This window comes from Chlorocebus sabaeus, chromosome 23, assembly GCF_047675955.1.
Source record: "Chlorocebus sabaeus isolate Y175 chromosome 23, mChlSab1.0.hap1, whole genome shotgun sequence".
Lineage (NCBI taxonomy): Eukaryota > Metazoa > Chordata > Mammalia > Primates > Cercopithecidae > Chlorocebus > Chlorocebus sabaeus.
In genome coordinates this window covers 20,454,339-20,470,544 of record NC_132926.1, presented here as the reverse complement: position 1 = coordinate 20,470,544, position 16,206 = coordinate 20,454,339, and the positions used below count along the sequence as shown (strand labels likewise).

Below are 16,206 nucleotides of genomic sequence, written 5' to 3'. Positions count from 1 at the left end.
GAAAGCATATACATTTTATTAGTAATGACAAGGAATTTAAAGTTTTATTAAAATAAATCTATGAGATTTTTGTTTCATTCAGTATATAATTGGTAATTATAATAAATTCCACCCACAAATGGAAAAGTGAATACAAACACAAAAAAGAAATACAATTCAATAAGCCGGTTAAAACAGAGACTTTTTTACACAGAATAATATTCAAATACTTTTGAAAATTACTTTGTCCTTTAAAGAGGAAACTCAATTTCCGACACTGTAAGTGAGACTATATTTCCCTCTCTACATTATTGCATAGCTATTTGTAGGTCAGCCAGAGACATTTGCTCCCACTGTTTGTAGCTGTATCTACTTTGTCTATTAGCTCTAGTGATTTGAGAGCAGGGAAATGTCCGTGAATAGTATGATTGTTATAAATGTTTATAATCTTCAATGATGAAGAGTACAATTTATGCTTAGAATAATCTCATTTTAGAGGATGGCAAATGTGCAAACAATAAATACTGCCTAGATGTTTATAATATTCAAAGTTGAAAAACCATATTGTTGAATATAAATTTGAATTTCTGGCATCACAATTATCTCCAGGTAAGGAGTATAATAAGAGTCTCTTCATAGTATTCTTGAGTACGTCTCTTTAACAAAGCTATTCAAATACAAAAAGGTAAACACTTAAAATTGCTTTTTATGAATAATGGTGATTTTCTGCTCTCCAGTAGCCATATCTCTTCAGACTACCAGTGGGAGTTGGTAAATTGACATACGGAAACTGAATCCACATATTGGGAGGCCAGTTGTCCTCATCAATTTCCTTTATGGCCCCTGCAAAAATAGAAATAATAAAACATAATATACCAGAAGTGTTTTCCAATTCAAACTGTTAAAGAAAGCTAAATATGGCATGAGAAGGACTCCGTTCTTCCATATTTGAGTCTTTGTGGATGAACTGTAACCTAGCTTAATAGACAAGATTGAAAATCTAATTTAGGAATAGGTATCTGTAACAATACCTGAGTTTTGGGCAATCCCAACGGCCATAGTTCAACCGTTCATAGACTGTTAGGTGTTCAAACTGTGTTCAAATAAGGCAAATGTCAACCTGTAACCAATCCACCTGTTTCTGTACCTCACTGCTGATTTCTGTACTTCATTTCCCTTTGTCTATAAATCTTCTTCCACCATGTGACTGTGCTGGAGTCTCTGTGAATCTGCTGTGATTCTGGGGGCTGCCTGATTCACAGATCATTCATTTCTCAATAAAACTCCTTTAAATTTAGTTCGGATGAAGTTTTTCTTTTATCAAACCTTAGGTAATACTCATTAAAGAATCAAGAATGTACTTTGATTCAAAAGCTATTTTGTTGAAGAAGGCACTATATAAAGGTAAGATTGGGGAGTGAGGAAAATGGGGAGACGTTGGTCAAAGGGAACAATCTTTAAGTATAAGATGAACACGTTCAGGGGATCTAACAAACAGCATAGGTAATTAATTTGATATGCATCATTACACAAAGTATATCAAATCATCACATTGCATACCTTAAATCTATACAATCTCTATTTTTTCAATTAAATATTTCAAAATTAATTTAAATAAAGTTTTGATATGTGGTCCAAAAAAGGGGTCTTTATCTCCTTAACAAATTTTAGCTAATGACCAGAAAGAAGTTAAATATTGATGTACAATTATATCTCTGAACTCCATGTATCCTAAATATAACTTGCTATCAGAAAATAAACTATTGTATGACAGGGATAACAATCACTATTAAAAGCTCACAATAATGTGTTGCTTTATTAGTGTCAGGAATTACTCTACATATTTTATATATATATTAATTCTTATATTCCTATAAAGTAGGGATGACAATCTCCATTTTATGGATGAGAAAACTGAGGCTTAAAAAGGTTATAAAACTTGCCCATTGTTATGTAGATATAAAGTGTCAAACCAGGCTTAGAAACAGAATTGAAACTAGGTCATTTTTTATGAGCTTAAATGGATTGAAAAGGTTATCCAGATTAATTCTTTTATTTTATAAATAAAATAAGAAGCCACAATAGATAAGCTCCCAGCTAAAGGCAGATTCAGGATTATAATACACTAATACACATTTCTCAAATTCTAACAAGAAATAAAAGTGTGAATTGGTTCCTTTACATTAAACTTTTCACTGTGCTGTCTTAACTATTACACTTTACAGACAGAGAGAGGAACGGGGGCTGGGTGGGGGGAAGAGAGAGAGAGATATTTAACCCAAGATGTAACTTTCAGGCTATAGGTACTATAATAAATTAATTCATTGAATAGATACACGTTATGAATTGCTTATGTGTCAGGAAATGTTCTAGACACTAGGAATACAAATCTGATTATAATTTGGACTCTGTCTCTCAGAATACCTCTCCCCTTAAGAAAACACAGGTAGCATAATAGGCCAAAGAAGGTTCTTTGGGACACATATGAGCAGAACTATAGTGGGTTGAATGGTAGCCCCTCAAAATATATGTCCATGTTCTAACCTCGTAACCTGCAAATGTGACCTTATTTGGAAAAAGGATGTTTGCAGATGTAATGAAGTTGAGGATTTTGAGATGAGATCATCCTGAATTATCTGGCCCTAAATTAAATGCCAAACCCTGAAAAGTCATTATCAGAAGGAAGAGAAAGATAACACAGACCGGAGACATCACACACAGAGGAGAAGGCCCTGGAGAGGGGAGTGATACAGCCATAGGAGATTCCTGATGCCACTAGAAGATGGAAGAAGCAAGCAAGGCCCTCCCCATGGAGACTTCAGAGGGAGGCTTAACTGAGGGAGCCTTAACTTTTGACCAACATCTTAACTCTTGACCATTGGCCCCCAGAAAATTGAGAAAATAAATTTCTGTTGTTTTAAGCCAGGAAGTTGTGATAATTTGATACGACAGCCCTAAAAACAAATATAGGAACATATATGGATTTTCCTAACCCTAGAAGAAAAGGTGTTCTAAGCAACAATTTTTGAAATAGATCTGTCATTAAGCTTCCTCTAATGTGGCAGTGACCTAAATAGCAACAGATATTTATGCTAAATGTCTGTATCAAGGAAGTTTCCTACAATAAGCAATGAAGATTTAAAACTTTGGGTCTGGCATTGTAGCTCATGCCTGTAATCCCAGCACTTTGGGAGGCGGAGGTGGGTGGATCACTTGAGGTCAGGAATTCAAGACCAGCCTTGCCAACATGGTGAAATCCCGCCTCTACTAAAATTCAAAAATTAGCCAGGTGTGGTGGCAGGCACCTGTAATCCCAGCTACTTAGGAGGGAGGCATAAGAATCGCTTGAACCTGGGTGGAGAATGTTGCAGTGAGCCAAGATCACGCCACTGCACTCCAGCCTGGGCAACAGAGTGAGACTCCATCTCTAAATAAATAAATAAATAAATAAATAACAACTTTGAATTTAAGAATTTTACTAATTATCTTATTTATTAAATAAGAGACTCTGAGTCTTGAAATACTAAAGTCTGTGACTATAAAACATGGTATATTTCTAAGATTTTCCTACTGTACTACATAATGGTTTAGTAATCTATTTAATGGTATTCAATAGCTCTTCCACATTTGGAACAAAATAATTAATTCTCACAAGTTTGAAAACATAAGGAAGTATTATTTATTATAAGTTTAAACATTTTACAAGGGTGCAGCAGAAATAAAAGCACTATTTTCTTTAAAAACTGCATCTCACTGAGGTAAAATATAATCTTTGGACCAAACTAGCACCATCATCATCCTACTCACCTTCATAATGTAATCATCACCCAAAAAGCCTGCATTTACTAAAATATTAGGTCATGAATGGTCTTAAATAAAAATACCAAAATACAAAAGTACTGTTTACTTGAAAGGAAAAAAGATGAAGGTTTAAAATGAACCCAAATGGATCATTTGTAAACATTTAAATACTAGGAATCAGAATCACTTATTTTCTGAATGAAAATTCAGGTTATGGAACTTGAAAAGTACATCTAGGCAAGTAACTTCACATCATAGATGAGGTCACTACATCATAGAGAAGTGAATTACCCAGTTTGCACAGTCTATGGCAAAGGTGATGTCTGAAATGTGATCTCAATTCTCTAGCCAATGCTATTTCCAAGATTTCTTCTTCACAAGTTTATATCTAAAGAATGCATTACTATCAATGTTACCAAGACAAGTGAAGGATTTTTTTGTAGGCGCTGGATTAGGGAGAAGAAGAAGCTTGAGATGGTCATTCTATTGTGTGAACATCAATAAATTTCATATAATTATACTTCCCACACAAAGAGTAACCCAACTTAGATTTAATGATCACAAATTGTTTTTTTTGTTGGCTTGAAAAATATGTTGTCTCAATAAGTAATATATCCTAACGGGTGGCATTAAGATATGACTAGATTCCTGCCTCTACCCATTGAAAGCTTTTAGAAGGGTTTCTACTCAAAAGTCCTAGTCCTCTAATGCCCAGCAGGCTATTATGAGATTATTTATTTAAACTGCACAGCCTTTTCAAGTCGTACAGAGGCTTATAATTCTTTTATGCACTCTGGCAAAAGTAAAAGTTGCTATTCTAACAATAACCTTAACATTTAACCAAACTATACTTAAACTACACTTGTTAGAATATAAATATTACACTCATCCATAGACACGATTAGGCTATTTTCCTCATGTAAGGTCAATTTACTAGAGCAGGTGGTAGGATGGACAGACTAAATTAAAAGAAATAAATTGCTCTTCCTTATTCTACTTATGTGTGGTGTTGAAAACAGTCAAACTCACAGAAGCAGAGGATAGAATGATGGTTGCCCAAGATTTGGGGTGAGGGTTGATGGAAATGAAGAATTGCTCCCCAATGGATATAAAGTCTCTGTTTTGCAAGATGCATTCGTTCTAGAAACCTGCTGTACAACATAGTACCTATAGATAACAACACAGTATTGTACACTGTAATATATCTTAAAAGGATAGATCTCATGTGAAGTGTTCTTACAAAAAAAATGCATGGAAATATTTTGGAGCTGATGAATATATTTAGTATCTTGGTTGTGGTGATGGTATCACTGGTATATGCATATGACCTAATTCATCAAGATGTGTATGTTAAATGTGTACAATTTTATTTATTTATTTATTTATTTATTTATTTATTTATTTATTTATTTATTTTGAGATGGAGTTTGGCTCTTGTCCCCCAGGCTGGAGTACACTGGTACGATCTTGGCTCACTGCAACCTCTGCCTCCCAGGTTCAAGGAATTATCCTGCCCCCATCCCCCAAGTAGCTGGGATTACAGGCACATGCCACAATGTCTGGCTAATTTTTGTATTTTTAGTAGAGACAAGATTTCGCCACGTTGGCCAGGCTGGTCTCGAACTCCTGACCTCAAATGATCTGCCTTCCTTGACCTCCTAAAGTGCTAGGATTACAGGCCTGAGCCACCACGCCCGGCCAAATGTGTACAATTTTTGTATATCAGTTATACTTTAACAAAGCTAAAACAGAATAAATGCCTTTTTTTTTTCTTTTGGGTAAAGGGATGGTTTCTGGTAACAATTTGAAATAGAACGTGCAAACAGTTAAGTCTCATGTAACTAATACCTTATTTTCTTCTCCCGTTATCTTTGCCAGTGAGTCATTAGTCATGAGCTTGTGACATAATTTAGAAGATGAGGTGAAGGTGAAGTTTCCTATTGGGCTATGGAAAAGATTTCTTATTTCCTTGAAGAGGCACAGAGGAAAAAGCAGGTTCTTTTCTCCTTGGATATGGTTGTGTAAGACTGTGTTTCCTAGAATTGCAGCAGCTATCTTTGGTCCCTGATAAGAAACTCACCTCAGGAGAAAACTGACAATGCAGACGTAGAAAGGGGTGATGGAAAGAACCTTAAGACCTTTAATAACATAGATGATCTGCTGAATTAACCAACTGCATAGCTCTTCTACTCCTGGCTTTCCTGTTGGGTAAGATAACATATGCCCTTATTACTTAAGCCATTTTGATGTAAAAGATTTTTGGTAAAGCCAAAAGCTTTCTAAAAGATGTCCAGAAGCAGATTACTGGGGCAATCAAGCAAAAAGGCAACCTTACCTAACAGATGAATGCTTTTAACACCCTTTTCTAATGCCTAACCTATTCCAGGTGTCTCTCATTCTCTAGACTCAGAGTCTCCCTCATGATTTTACATTAAGTTAGAGTTACTCATTGAAGATTATTTGCTTTTGTTTGATCAGAGCAGGATGTGTTTACAGCTGAAAATACAGAGATAATAAGTATTAAGTGTAAATGACTCCTGAAAAAAAATCATAAAGAAGCAGGTTTTTCCACTCCAGTCAGACAATACAGAGAATGCCACCTAGTATTGCTATTTGCATAGCAATATTCAGGAGAGAGTTTATTGTCTAAATAGTTCAGACTCTCACGATTCAAGCATTCTGGCTTTTTTTGTATTGGCAAACTGTTTTCTCCAATTATTATACACTTCAAACATTTTAAAATGATGTTTTTATATATAGGTGAATATTTATTTTGACATACAGTAGAATTTATATTTGAAATTTACATTCATTTTTGCAATGAGCAAGTGACCTAGATTTCTTTTTTAACTTGTACGAATTCAGTGACTCAATCTTCACTCACATTTACCTTTACCTGCAGGGTCTTGTTTCACTAGTTTGATTGTAAGTTGAGAAATTGAGACAAGAAATTTTTATGGTTTCATAACATGATTAAAAACTGTTTCAAGAACATTGTTTTTCACGTGAATTATGTAGAAGATGACATTCCCTTCTGCAGAGATGGGTGGCATGAATGCCTCTTAGTATAGCCATAAATGTAGGTTTAGCCATAAAATATTAAACATTCACATCCAGCATTCCAGAATCAAGATACTTTATTACCTCAACATTTTAGGTAGTTAATATGGTAGATAGGGTTGAGGAACCACTTGTTCACTTTCTTCAATATGGCCCAATTGAATTAATAAAGTGACATTTTATTTGAAAGGTAAGCTGAATTCTGATATGATTATTCTTGCTTCTTTCATATTCTAATTTTATGTATTCCAATGGGAAATCAAGCTTTGTTTGAATGAGTAAAAACGAACTGAGGATTAAGTTATCTGTCTGGATATGTGTTCAAATGTTTGGCAATTATGTAATGTGCTAGGTAGACCTCTTGTATCCTTGTGATCTTTATAGAGGATCCATATGGTCAAGTCTATTTTTTTCTAATGATACTAAGACCTTTGTTTTGTTTCACTCAATTGACATTTGCATGGATGGGACAATAGCATTGTGGGTAAAACGTCTTGAACGTTAGAATAAACCAAGACGCTCAAATCCAAAATTACAGTAATCATTATATTGTTTACCATCCAGACATCACAGGAAAACAAAAACAAAAACGAAAAAAACAGTCGTACTTAACAGTATACGCGATAAAGAAGTAAAACTATTGATTTTATTGAATCTCAACCATTAAGTCCACAACTCCTTGGTGTTCTGTGTGATGAAATGGAAAGTATTGATAAAACACTTTTGCTGAAAGCTGAATGATTATGTTATTTTAAGAAGAAGTTCTTAAATAATTGTATGAATTCTTATCTGGAGCCTTGTTTCACAGAATACCATCTTTACCTAAAAAACCATTGGCACTATCAAATTTGGGTATTGGCCAGACATTTTCTCAAAATGATTGAAGTCATCTGATCACTTTGAAGAAAATAATGAATAGTATTTTTTGCCAGTAATAGGATTTGAGCTTTCAGGTAAAGATTTATATAACTCAGTGACTGAAACAATATTTTCTAAATGACTAGTGAATAATTTTTTTAAATGTGTTTAGGTAGAATATCCATTCATATCTCAGATGGACTATTGGATTTTATTCTAACACAGTAAGAAAATTTTATAAATAGAATTTCAGCTTCTATATCAACACTATCCTTTAAGAAACAATCATTTATCAAATTTTTATGTAATATCAGATAATATTCATGATTATCTTAAAATAATATTTAACTATTTCTCTGCTTTCAACTACATATTTATTTGAGACCAGCTTTTATTCATATACTCAAACCAAAACAATGTATTGCAGCAGAATGAACAAGAATTAGATATAAGAATCTAGCTTTTTCTATTAAGCTGGACATTAAGGAAATTTGCAAAAATATAAATTAATATCGCTCTTCTTACTTTTTTTTGTAAAAATAATTTTCGTTAAAATATTATTTATTTTTGTATTTAATCAGTTTATGTTTAAATAAAATGCATGTTTACCTTTTAAGAGTGTGTGTGTGTGTGTGTGTGTGTGTGTGACAGAGTCTCACTCTGTTGCCTAGGCTGGATGGAGTGCAGTGTTGTGATATCTTGGCTTACTGCAACCTCTGCTGCCTGAGTTCAAGTGATTCTCCTGCCTCAGTCTCCCAAGTAGCTGGGATTACATGCGTGTGCCACCACGCCTGACTACTTTTTGTATTTTCAGTAGAGATGGGATTTCACCATGTTGGCCAGGCCAATCTTGAATTCCTGACCTCAGGTGATCACCCAGCTCGGCCTCCCAAAATTATCTTTCAATTTTTAAAACAGCAAATACTGATAGGTACAAAAAATATACAAAAGTATTTGGGGTCCTCAATAATTTATTATACTGCAAAAGGGCCATGAAAATAAAATATTTGAGAACTAGTGGTATAAGGTAACAAGTACCAGTTACTTAGATTATATGTTGCATTAGAGACATGCCCAGTACAAAAATAGACTATGGAGACTCCAGAGGGGGAAGGATGGAAAGGGGGTAAGAGTTGAAAAATTACCCACTGGGTACAGTATCTAGTATTTGAGTGATGGATACACCAGAAGCCCAACTCCCACAATTACGCATGTAATGCCCATGTAACAAACAAGCACATGTACGTCGCTGAATGTAAAATAAAATTCTAAAAAGACTAAAAAAAAAAAAAGATGAAAAACAAAAATGCTGAATACTGTCTCCAAAGTCTAAGAATGAGAAACTCTGTTTTCTTCCTTAGAATTTGCTACATGTTCCTATAGGTTTTATATAGGTTTGAAAGACATTGACCAGAAATTTTCTGGAGGTCTTTCATTCTTATCTTTGGCAGCATGGTGAAAATAACTCCAGCAGCTACTACTTATTTACCTAATGCACTGCCAGACACTCTGGTAAGTACTTCACAGGCATGACCTCACTAACTCTTACAACTTCATGAATTTAGAATTATTTAGGTTTGTTAGGAATTTTTTGAAAAAGAAACTCAGGTAGAATTATTTTATCAGTTTTCATGTATCTTATATGAGAGAGAGAGACAAAGAGAATCTTTTTCTCTAAGTGTCAGACACTGTCTTAAGCACTGGAAATGTCAAAGTGAACAAGACAATACAGGTTCCTGATCTCATAGACGTTACATTCTGGTGGTTTAGACAAATGATAGAAATGTAATTAAATCATTAAGATAAGTACAATGAATAATATAAACCTATCTAAAAATAGCACCTATGATGGTCAAGAATGATTTCGGTGGGAAATCAACACAAGTTCTGAGATATGAAAGCCAGCAACTGATAATATACATGAGCCGGAGAGAAAAGTAAGAGCAGAGGACCTGTGGCTGGGATACATTTGTTAAAATTCTAGAAGGGAAATAAAGTACACATAGCTGAAGTGTTGCGGCTGAGATAGAGAATTGCAGGAGATGCTGGATATATATGAAGGGGCTATATGCTGAAGGGTGTTTTAGACCACAGCTGAAAGATTGGATTTAACGCTAAGTTTTATTAGAAGCCCTTATAGTTAATCAAATGCTAGTGACCAGGATGCTCTGCTGCTTTTTAAACATGAATTAAAAAATTGATGTTCTTTCAACTCTGCCAATAACTGTAACAGCATAACTGTTTCAAAAGAGACCCAGAAAAAAAAAAAAAAAAGCTAGAGTTGATTTTAAAATACATAACAATTGCTTTGTAGGAACAAAAATATTTGTACATCCCAGGTGGTTTTTAGAAGAAGGAAAGTAAAACCTATTTCTCTAAAGGGTAGGAGAAGTTGGAAAACCCAACAATGAGCCTAGTGAGTCAACCAAGTGAAATTTCATTTTCGGGAACAAAACCGTATATCTTCTCTTTGGGTATGTATTCACATGTGAGTTTTAATCATTTCCTATTGATTGACTAATGCCTGGGGGGAAATGGAAAAAATGTGGAAAATTGCAAGTCAAAATTTGGAATTTGCTGTGAACTTGTAATGGATATATAAAGAAAAACTGCAACCCAAATATTAGAAAGGGCCAATTGAATGAGAAATAGATAAAGCTGATGCTGGGCTTGGAAAATTAGACAACCATATATATTTTTTTTTAAGTTTAAACAAATAGAATCAGTATTCTCCCACTCCCCAAGATACGCTGAAAACTATAAATTCCAATACCTAAAACAGAGATTGCATAAAAATGAAATGAACTTTGTAAGGGGAATGTCAGTCAGAGAGTTGGCATACCAATTTTTTCTATCAAGGAGCTTTAGCTGAATCCCCCAAAAAGGGAAAATTTTGTTTATAACAGATGAAGAAGATAGTTAAACCTCGGTAAATAGGTTTTGACATTATAAGAGAGAAAACCCAGATTCACAGTTGATGAATACATAAACACTCTATTATACACACTTTAAAGAGATAATGAATAAAAAATATTCTTCCATCACAGAGAGTAATTATCACTCCAAAATATATTTTCTGAATGTATTGACCCTTGAATTGAGGGAAAATGTATAAACACTCATATCTTTTAATGTTATGCTTGTTTTAATCTATCTCTATACTAAAGTAATAACTGAGGCATATTAAAAATAAGTACTGTTTAAAAATTTTAGAGATACTTACTGTAGAAAAGAAATGGAAAAGAGTTAGAGTCACTTGAACAATTTGACCGTAAAGGCACAGGCTCTATTAAGAACCATTGGCAAGCTTCAGCTTTCTGGTGTGTTTTTGTTAAAAACAAAATAGAATCACTATTTCTAACTCAGGAGAAATTGTATGCACTCTGATTTGTGGGCTTCCTTGGAATCAAAAGAAAAGCTGGCAACATTAGACCAACATTCTGCAATAAAATAGCGACTACTTCCCCTTCCAGATTGGGCATGGATGTCTCTGCTCTTTACGGTTCTTTCCCAACACCCCTGATGAGCCCCAACACCCTTGTTGGGCCCCAACACCCAGCACCCAGGTCTGGCTTCATTCATTGATACAATCTTTCTGAACCTTGCCAGCATTTGGAGCCCCTGAGTCTATAATGTTGGACAGATCTCAGTAGAAACTAAACACTTAGAATTTCTTATGCAGTGCCTTCTTCATATATCTGGATATTTGACTCTTTATCTTTCTTATACTTGAGGAAATAACTACACATGTATATATGTATGTATGTATGTATGTATGTATGTGTGTGTGTATTTGTCTCTCCCTCTCTCTCAATACTTACAGCAGGAGAGAGAGAGAAAGAAAAACATGCACTCACATGTACTTATGTAGTTATCTCCTCAAATATTTAAATGTTCCCTTCTACACTCAGAACCTGGTGAAGACAGAGCAAAAAGGATAACAAAAACAGCAACCATGTCCTTTGGTGCAGAAAAATTACAAGCCCATAGGTGATCTTGATTTTAAATGAAACTTCTCAATAACTTCTTATGGTACAGATGACATAATTTTTTAAAATAAAGGACAATTTCTCTATCTTGGAATCCCTCAGCCTTTTGGTACCTGTTTGCTTTTGCTGTTGCCAAGGGTTATTGGGACACAGCAGAAATGACAGATTGTCTGGAGACCATAAGGCTGCTAGCAGCCCAAGGCAGTCCAGGCAGCACCAGGGAGCAAACTTCTACAGACTGCCAGACCCTGTGCTCTTTAATCAGGACTGCTAAATGATCCAGGTGGCACGAAGTTTGGGCACCTTAGAATAATGCAGAAAAAAATAAGTGAATATTCCCTTCCCAACGGTTCCATTTTGCTCTTCTTCACTCAATATAAAATATTTTGGGGCAAAGGAGACCTGTTTTTAAGGAGGAGTCAATTATCCTCTGTTCATCTATAAGAATACAAAGTAATGACAAACCTAAGAAAAAGCAAAACAAAACAACAACAACAACACAAGTAGAATCTGTTTATTAGACACAGAAAAGGGCAGAAATAGCCACAAGACTAAAGATTTCTAAAGGCACTTCAAATAGAACGTATGATTTTAACCTCTTATTGTACTTCAGATGATTGTTCCCTGCATGAACTAGGTCAAGTCTCTGGACTAATACTCGGCTCCCTCCGAATGCCTGCCTTAGGGGTACACTTCAGTCACCCCAATGTCTTTTGCAAACTCTAGAATTCCCATTTTAGGTTTATTTTTAATTCTTAGTACCTCCATTAAATTGAAGATTTATCTTTCCTTATCCCCCTTACTCTCTTCACTGGCAACCAGGCTTTCATTTGCCTTGCCTGGTACCCACAGTCTTAGGTCCTATCTGCCCCTTACCACACCTGTCACTGGCTCTCAAGACTCTCTCTGGTCAAGTGGTTCACCAGAGAGATATGTATCAAACACAAAATGAACATCACATTAGAGGCAATGTTAATATGGTGTTGAGTCACTTACAAACCAAGCTCTGATCAACAACAAGGACTATACTCTTAATAGCAACAAAATTTTACTAAAACCATAAGAAAGGGAGTGAATAGAAGGGACAGAATGCACTGGTGAGTTCAGAGGCGAATGCACCCTCATGAGCTTGAAAATCAAGAAAAAATGCTCCTCCATGTACCCCAAATGGACAGGTAAAGCTTGAATAAGCAGTCCAGAAGTAGTGAGTATCCTGGGATGGAGAACAAAAAGACAAAGGTGCCAATTTAGAATCCACTGGGGCACATTATGAGAACAATGAGGAAATGGTCTATTTAAGCCATTTTTTTCCAATAGGAGAGCAGTTGTGGAAACTAAGACCATGTTCTAAAATCACATGTCTTTTTTTTTTTTTGAGACGGAGTCTCGCTCTGTCGCCCAGGCTGGAGTGCAGTGGCCGGATCTCAGCTCACTGCAAGCTCCGCCTCCCGGGTTTACACCATTCTCCTGCCTCAGCCTCCCTAGTAGCTGGGACTACAGGCACCCGCCACCTCGCCCGGGTATTTTTTTGTATTTTTTTTAGTAGAGACAGGGTTTCACCATGTTAGCCAGGATGGTCTCCATCTCCTGACCTCGTGATCCGCCCATCTCGGCCTCCCAAAGTGCTGGGATTACAGGCTTGAGCCACCGCGCCCGGCCTAAAATCACATGTCTTAATATATGCATTATTCCCATTCACAAAAATATCTACTAAAGTGCAGTGCTTAGGTGTATGAATTGTACTTTAAAGAGACAAATTTGAAACGTCCACTGACATTAGCTATTTGTGTGAACAAGGTTAAATCCTATATCATGTCTATGCCTTATTTTCCTACTTTTTAGAATAGGAATTTATTATTTAGTTTCTAGACAGATTGGGTAAATTGAATAAGGTAATTATGGAAAAATTAAATTAAATATCTTGCATATAGAATTATTCAATAATTATATCATTAATTACTCAATCATTTGATGTTTCTGAATCATCCATTTGGTTATATTTGCTGTGTTTGACACGAGTACTAGAAGTATGAGTAATATTGAGTTCCTGGACTCATCATCTCATCATCTGTGAAGAAAGAGAGAAGTTAGCCAATAGTTTTAATACCACATCATATGTAATGTATTGAAGGTAAAAGGCCTCACTCTGATGCAGTGGAGTGAATAACACCTGAAGCCAAAGGGTTTGCAGTGCTGAGGAGCAATACCTGATTCAGGACTAGGAGGTTACATCGGTTTTCCACAACACGGAAGTAGGAGCTGACAAAACAGAAAGGATCTTCCAAGAAGAAGGAATCATAGGTACCAAGGTCTCCCAAATAGTTCAAATCGACTTAGCCAAATGGTTCACCTGGAGCACACCTGGCCAGGACAGGAGATAAGGTTGGAGAGTTTCCCAAGGACCTGACATTCGTTCAAGACTGGTTTAAGTAGTGACGGTGGAGGTTGTTACTTTCTGCGTGAAAATCACAAGAAAAAAAGAAGGAAGGCAAGTGACTTCATAGAGTCTGTTATGGTGATTAAAAGCATTGGCTTTGGAGAAAGGGAGACTTTGCATTTTAAACACGGTTGTTACCTTCATAGTTTCAGGTAAGTTAACTGGTGCAAATCTCATCTTCCTTATTTGTAAAATGGGGACATTTTCCTCATGGAATTACAATGGTGATTGAATAAAGTAATGTTAACAAAGCAATTAGCTCAGTGCCTGGCCTATAACACAGATTCTATATTTGCTAGCCCCACTTACCACTGATTATTTTATTAATGGAAAAGGCTTTGTTAGAGAAGTCACAATGAAAGGGGTGGCCCTTTATAGCATGTGGCCCTACTCCTGTAAACATAGCTGGTTTTACCAAAGCTTCAAAACTGACACAAAATTCTTTCAAGTAATTTGAAAGTTGAGTGGCTTAAATGTTATGCTTGAACTAAGATATCACAAAGGAAATATGAGATAACACTTATTAGTTTCTCATTATGTGTCAGGTATGTAGTTACTATGTTATCCAATTATCAACCATACTTTACAAATTTAAAGAGAGAAGAATTAAGTAAATTAGGCAAGTCATCATAAATAATCAGTAATTTATTAATTCAGTGTTTGATTTAAAAGGAAAATTTGAATTGCATTATGTAAGCTGAAAGCTCTTATCTAGAAAATCAGAAAAAAATGTAAATTTTAGTGTTGATTGATTAGTGGTAATCTTGGACAAGCTCTTTTACCCTCTCCAGTCCTTGACTTCCACATCTGTAAAGTGAATAGATATGTTTGAGGCATGCTAAAAATTTTATGTTTCTATAATTTTATATTAGCTTTCTATAGATGTATCAGTCAAGCTGGCCTTTTCTACATCTTCTTGGGAAATTTCTGAAACAATTTAATTCAAAAAGCTACTAGAAGTTAATGCATTATCCCATAGTAGAATGAAAAATTCCTACCGTTCTTATTCGCACTCCTGACTTCTTTTCCCAGGCAGGCATTACAAATCAATCACCACACTCATTCATGCCAAGACTGGATGAGGCCTGATTATCCCAGTGAAGTCAGAAATGACAGATGAACTGAAACTTATTTGTCAAGACATCTGCATAGTGATGAAAACCTAGCAAGGAAAACAAAAAACAAAAAACAAAAAAACTCTAGATTTCACAAGAACCATTTTGAATACAAAGTTTGCTATGCTGAGGTCAAAATACTCTCGTTATTTTTTTTACAACTCCTTGAATTCTGCCTGCCATCAATGAAATCAAGCACCATGTAATTCCTACAGCCTTTCAAGTTATCTAGCCTAACATTAATACCTCTCATTTTGTTTAGTAACCAGAGGACAGGCTTCCTGCACCTTGATTATATTCAATTTGGAGCATGATTATATAATGTATAGAGTTAAATGAGTTTTTCTTACATTTATTCATTCGTTATTCAACAAATATTAGCTAATTTGTTTTTATAGATGAGGCAGTGATCTAGGCACTATAAATAAAATATGACAATGACAGACACAGATTCTACAGTTGAAGTTCCTTTTTCACAATAGATAGGCAAAAACTGTAAAATGATATTAGCAGGTTATAGGAACACAGAGTAGGAGTGTGTGAGGCATAAAGGAAGTCTTCCTGAAAAACATGAAGTTGAGTTCTAGAGGATGTTTAGTAATTAGAGAAATACAGATAAAAGCAATATGGTTCCATGATAAGGGAACTTGAGGAACAAATGTCTAGAGCCAAATGAAAGGATGATAAATTAGTGAAGGAGGGAGAACTCAGTAAGTCTCAGGTACAAGGTGAAAAATGGTAAGAGATAAAGTTGAAGAACAATAAAGGGATCTATTAATAAATGTTGTTGGAAACAAACAAATTCAACTATGGATAACTTTTTAGAAATAAAATAATTCAAACTGACTGATGTGGTTTGACTATGGGCTGGGCCCAGGCCCCCCTTGCTATGTGCAGTCTAGTGACTTGGTGCTCTGCATCGCAGCTACTCTAGCAGGGGCTTAAAGGGGCCAAGATACAACTCAGG

General features: G+C 35.3%; 1 long non-coding RNA gene across 1 annotated transcript in view; it reads right to left on the bottom strand.

Moving 5' to 3' along the window:
- Positions 1 to 449: 449 nt before the first annotated feature.
- Positions 450 to 16,206, bottom strand: part of LOC140709909 (uncharacterized) — a 96,640-nt gene continuing 80,883 nt past the window's right edge. Inside the window, exons 2-3 of the long non-coding RNA XR_012090690.1 lie at positions 13,895 to 14,142; positions 450 to 822 (exon numbers count right to left, since the gene is read on the bottom strand). This is a non-coding gene — a long non-coding RNA (uncharacterized lncRNA). The remainder of the gene's footprint in view (positions 823 to 13,894; positions 14,143 to 16,206) is intronic.